Source organism: Orcinus orca, chromosome 20, assembly GCF_937001465.1.
Source record: "Orcinus orca chromosome 20, mOrcOrc1.1, whole genome shotgun sequence".
Lineage (NCBI taxonomy): Eukaryota > Metazoa > Chordata > Mammalia > Artiodactyla > Delphinidae > Orcinus > Orcinus orca.
Window position 1 is genome coordinate 124,634 of NC_064578.1, and position 6,004 is coordinate 130,637.

The window sequence follows — 6,004 nt, forward strand, 5'->3', positions numbered from 1 at the left end:
AAACCTCCCCATCGGCAGAAACGCCTGCCCAACCACAGAGAGCAGCATTCTCTTGGCATCCACGACAGCTGCTTAAAAGATAGGGTTCCGGGATTTCCGTGGTGGTCCAGTGGGTAAGACTCTGCGCTCCCAGTGCAGGGGGCTCCCGTTCCATCCGTGGTCAGGGAACTAGATCCCACATGCCTCAACTAAGAGTCCTCATGCCACAACAAAGACCCGGCACAGCCTAAATAAATAAATAAATATTTTAAAATCTTTTTTTTTTTAAAGATGTTGGGGGTAGGAGTTTATTAATTAATTAATGAATTTTTGCTGTGTTGGGTCTTTGTTTCTGTGCAAGGGCTCATCTCTAGTTGTGGCAAGCGGGGACCACTCTTCATCGCAGTGTGTGGGCCTCTCACTATCGCGGCCTCTCTTGTTGCGGAGCACAGGCTCCAGACGCGCGGGCTCAGTAGTTGTGGCTCACTGGCCCAGTTGCTCCGCGGCATGTGGGATCCTCCCAAACCAGGGATCAAACCTGTGTCCCCTGCATTGGCAGGCAGATTCTCAACCGCTGCGCCACCAGGGACGCCCTAAAATCTATTTTTAAAAAAAGATAAGGTTCCTTCCTGATCTTGTAAGGGGCCAGGATGAGCTTAGATCTAGATTGTTTAAACTGTCAATAATATGTCATTTGATGTCCAGCCCTCTGTCTCAAAAAACCTGTATAACTGTGACTTGACTTCTAATGGCAGAACAGTCCTTGGAGCTTTACTGAGATGGTGTTCCTGGGTTATAATCCTCAAATTTGGCTCGAATAAAATTTTCCATTTCTTCCTTAGATCAACTGATTGATTTTTCGTCGACAATGGTATAGGCAGGGGACGGCGTTGCCTAGATTTTCCGTAATCACAAAAGTCCTGGTTTAAGTAGAAACCAAACACTCTTTTAAACGTTGGTATTTAATTTTCTTTTCTTTTTTTTGGTAATTTATTTATTTTTGGCTGCGTTGGGTCTTCGTTGCTGCGCGCGGTCTTTTCTCTAGTTGCAACGAGCGGGGGCTACTCTTCGTTGCAGTGCACGGGCTTCTCATTGCGGTGGCTTCTCTTTCTGTGGAGCACGGGCTCTAGGCGTGCGGGCTTCAGTAGTTGTGGCACGTGGGCTCAGTAGTTGTGGCTCGCGGGCTCTAGAGCACAGGCTCAGTAGTTGCGGCACATGGGCTTAGTTGCTCCATGGCATGTAGGATCTTCCCAGACCAGGGCTCGATCCCATGTCCCCTGCATTGGCAGGTGGATTCTTAACCACTGCGCCACCAGGGAAGTCCCCTAATTTTCTTTGAAACCCCAGTGGTTGAGGGGGAAAAAAGGAAGAGGGAATCACTGCAAGCAGCAGATGGTTGTACTTCCTTCCACCCATGTTCACAACTGGTGAGGGAGGGAAGCACTGCAATTCTACCCCATTTCACAGAGGATGAAACTGAGGCACAGTGAGACTAAGGGCTGCCCAGTGGAGATGGGGGCGGGAGCTGGAGAAGTCTGTGTCTGTGGGAAGCAGTATAATTGCTGCTCCCCAGGGGCGCCTGCTGGGTTTCTCTCCATGACTCGTGTCGCTGCCTGGTGTCCTCTGTCTTGTGCATTTTCACTTGATTTTTGTCTCCACCCCACCTCCACCCCCTGCCCCGCACCAGACACTAAATAAAGGCTGTAGACAAGGGTTTGTTTTTTTTTTTGCTTTCTTCACTCTTTGGGGCCTAGAACAGTACCTAGACACGTAGGTACTTACTTACAGGGACTGAGGAAGGACCAGTCCTGAGTGAGACTGGCCCTGAGAGGAAGAATGTTCCACCTGGCAAGGGGCCCACTCCCCCTGGGACAGAGCGGGGAGAAGACAGACACGGCCCCAGAACTCAAGGAGCCGGACAGACAATAAGCAAAGATGCAAATCAGTAAGAGATGTGAAGCACAGGAAGAAAATACACAGGATGACAAGGTGGCAAGCAAGGTCTGGGAGGAGGATGTCGTGCTCCAGACCCACAGGGTAAGAAGGAGAGAACCGCAGGACAGCTGGGAAACAGCGCTCAGGAGCTGCACCTGCGAGGGCCCCCAGGCGCCACAAGAGGCTGTGTGCCAGCGCAACAGAGAGCAGGCTCCTGTGGCCAGAGTCTGGTGAATGGCGAAGGGCGAGGAGGGGAACGGGAGAGGCGAGGGGCTGCGGGTCCTCGTAAACACACTGCCTTTGATTTGCGGTGAGATGACAGCTGTTGGAAGTTTCTTTTTTCTTAACAGCTTTATGCAGGTGTGATTGACATACCACAAGCTTCATGTTCAAGTGCACCATCTGATCAGTTTTGACAATTGCATACACCTGAGAAACTATGACGCTGACTAAGATGGTAACCCTATCCTTCCTCTTCCTGAAAGGCTTCCTCCTGCCCCCTTGCCACCCTCCCACCCTGTCCCCACCTCTGTCCCCAGGCAGCCACTGATCTGGGACATGCTGGCTCGATTCTAGTGTTAGCACCACCACGTTCATCTTTGTTCTCTGGTTTTCCTCTGACAATCATGCCGTTGTATTCCCCAGGGCTGCTGGAAGGAATGTTAGGTGTATGACAGGTGCTGGAAAGTGGAGGAATCCCGGGGAGACTCTCAGCTGACCTTATAAATGGTTCCTGCTGGAAGAGAATACAGTCCTCCTCTGAAACCCTCAGAGAAGAAGATAGAAAAGCATACGGAAGCACCCACACCAGTGTCCCACGCGTATTAATACCTGAACTCTGCAGTTCCCCAGGAAACGGGATCCTGCTCAGCTTCGCAGTCCTGGTCTGCGGTGGATGTTGTCACACCAGCCCACGGTGACTTCATTCCCTCCAGTTCTGCCAAACTCCATCCTTCCTCCACAGCCCCGGTGCCCTGGCCCATCCTCTCCTGGGGAGGACCCCACACCCCACACCTGTGCTGGCAGCAGCCCCTGCACGTGGTGGCCTCGACATGCGGAGCCTTATTGCACTCGTATGTGTACCCACTCATTTATTATTCTCTAAGCAAGTCGCTTTCAAAGAATTTTAAGAGCCTAAGTCTTTTCTTTCAATTGAATCTATACGGAGTTCCGACTCCTAAAATATGAGTGGACGTGTTCTTCGCAGCTGGGGAAGGTGCCCTAGAGAGGGGAAGTGCCCTGCCACATGGAGAGGGGCAGAGTTGACGGTCATCTCCATTCCACACTCACTGCCCCCCTTCTCAAGCTGTCGTTGTCCCCCAGGGGTGGTGGGATCCATGATGACTCGGCTCCGGCATCCTCCGTGCAAATTGTGTCCCTGCCCCTGGAGGCTGGGGTCTTGGGCAGCTTTGCCTGTCTCCAGGCCTCGGCCTCTTCCCCTGAAACATCCGCCTCACAAGTGTGCCGGGACGTGTGACCTAGTGGATGAAGAGCTCAGGACTGCCTGGCCCCCAGAACAGGCCCAGCTGTGGGGCTGCCGGGGACCCCAGTCTCAGATTTCCAGATTTTGTAACTGAGGAATAATTGCTTAGTATAAACATGTCCCCAAGTGGAATGTTATTTGTTCTTCATCTGAAATTCCAGTGTAACTGGGCGTCCTGTATTTGCTCTGGCAGCCCTGTCTCTGGGGGTGAGGCCATCTCCTGGCCCCTGAGCAGCCCTGCATGCCAGGCTGAGGGCGCAGGGCCAGGGCCGGGAGTGTGCCCAGGTCTGGATGCCCCTGGCCCATCACCCAGGCTGAAGGCAAAACAGCCCGTGAGGTAGGCGGCCCCAAAGGCCATCCAACAGTGGTGTCAATACTGGATGGCACTGGGCTCCTCAGAGCCCTTCGGGGAGGTTCAGGTGAGACTGAGTAACCCCTGAGCGGGCTTCTCCTGCCCCCTCCTGTCCAGGCATCCCTGCAAATAATCTCGCCTCACCAATAATAACAGGCATGTAAGAGCTAACACTTAGGGCTTTTGTTATGGGCCACGTGCTGTTCCAGCCACTTTCCATGTGTGTTCCTGTTTTCAGGTGCACAGCGAACCGCTCTGAAATGCGCTGACATAAAGCACAGCCATTCACCTCGCTCAGGGACGCCGTGGGTCAGGACTTCACGCAGAGCCCAGGGCTGGCTTGTCTCTGCTCCACCATGTCTGCAAGGAGTGAGGCTAGGACTGAGGAAAACAGGAGAGAACTAAATGGCCCCTCATAAGAAAGGGAGCCGGGGCTTCCCTGGTGGCGCAGTGGTTGAGAGTCCGCCTGCCGATGCAGGGGACACGGGTTCGTGCCCTGGTCTGGGAAGATCCCACATGCCGCGGAGCGGCTGGGCCCGTGAGCCATGGCCGCTGAGCCTGCGCATCCGGAGCCCGTGCTCTGCAAAGGGAGAGGCCACGACAGTGAGAGGCCTGCAAACCGCAAAAAAAAAAAAAAGAAAGGGAGCCAGAGGCTCAAGGGATGGGGCGGAGGGACCCAGCAGGAGGAGAGGAGGGAGGGCTGGAGGAAGGAGGCGCCAAGCCCCTCCCGCAGGAGAGGAACCCCGGGGAGCAACAGAGGCGTCCTAGGCCATCGTGAGTGCTAGAGCGGGGCTGCAATCTAGGCAGAGAAGGCAGGGCGGCCCAAGGAGGCCAGCTTCATCTAAGTGACCCGAGCCAGGACGAAGTTCTCACAGGTGCAGGTGCTCAGGAGGGAGGTGGATCTGTGGCCGCTTGAAGCAAAGTGGAGAGATACACAGCCTGGGCTGGACCCCCGGCTGTGCCACCTGCCAACGGGCAGACACTCACGTCTCTGAGCCTTGTTTCTTGCCTGGAAACCTGGTGGCCTCACTGTAAGGGTTAAACAAGGCACAGCTTTCCACCCCTCAGGAGAGAGCCCGGGAAGACCGTGGACCGGGGGACCCAGCATGAGCACCTGGCTATCGGGAGCACCTTTGTCAACACCTGGTGGGGGACTCAAGTCTTTGGGGGTCACTGAGCCCCTTGAGAACCTGAGCTGTGGACACCCCTCCCCCACAGTGCATGGAGGCCGCAGCCCTGTGAAGCTTTCGTGGACGTGGAGTCGGGGCCTTCACCACCCAGAGAGGAGGACCCAGCGCAGGGCTCAGACCCTCACACACAAACAGTCACACTCACTGTAACCTGGCCGCCTTGCATGTGAGGTGGGCGAGCACAGCTCTTCAGGGTCAGCCACACGACGGGCTTAGAGCTAGACTGGCCCGGAGCAGGCGCCTGGAAGCATCCGCTCCTGCCAGAGCCCTGGATGCCGGCCCTCTCGGGGCTTCCATTCCCTGGTCCAGATCAGCCCCTTCGGCCTCTCTCTGCCCGGGTATCCACACAGAAGGGTGGGATGCAGGGGTGTCCCGGGGGAGCTGGCCTTGATGAGACCCTGGCTTCGAGGGGTGGGGTGTGGGGAGGCCGAGGGCAGAGGGTCTGGGCCCGTCCAGCTCTGCACGGGCTCACCTGGGCCCCGGGCAGGCAGCGCCTCTGGGATTCCACTTCTCTCCCCATACGAGGAGGGGGCGGCCAGGTTTCCCCTTCCAGCGGGACCCTGGGCGCCCTGCGGCCACAGGAAACGACCGCCAGGGGGCGCGTGGGCCAGAACTTCGCTCCCGGCCCGGCTGCGCGGGGTGCTGTGCCCACAACTCGCTGACCAGACCCGCCCTTCCCCAGGGCTCAAGCCCCAGCCCTCCAGCACGCCACATTTTCCGGGGGAGTCCTCAAGGTCCCCCCTTCCTGACTCCCCTTTGGGTCTCGGCTGCCTGCCTCTAACGTCTAGCACCCGGATAAGCCAGAGGAAAACTCTGCGGCACGAGTCACCCTGGAGGGGACTGGGGCTTGTGCCGGGTCGCCTGAGAGCACGCCTGGGCCTCCTGCAGCCATGGCCACCTTCTCCAGCACCACCGCCAGGAGCTCCCCTGCCAGGGGCTGCACCTTGGGACAGCTGCAGGTTCCAAGCACAGGCCCACGTCAGCCCCCACTGGGAGACGATGATGCTCTGTCCTGCCCCCGCCACCGGGCCTCCCTGTCTGCCCCTCCTAACCCCTCTGGCCCCA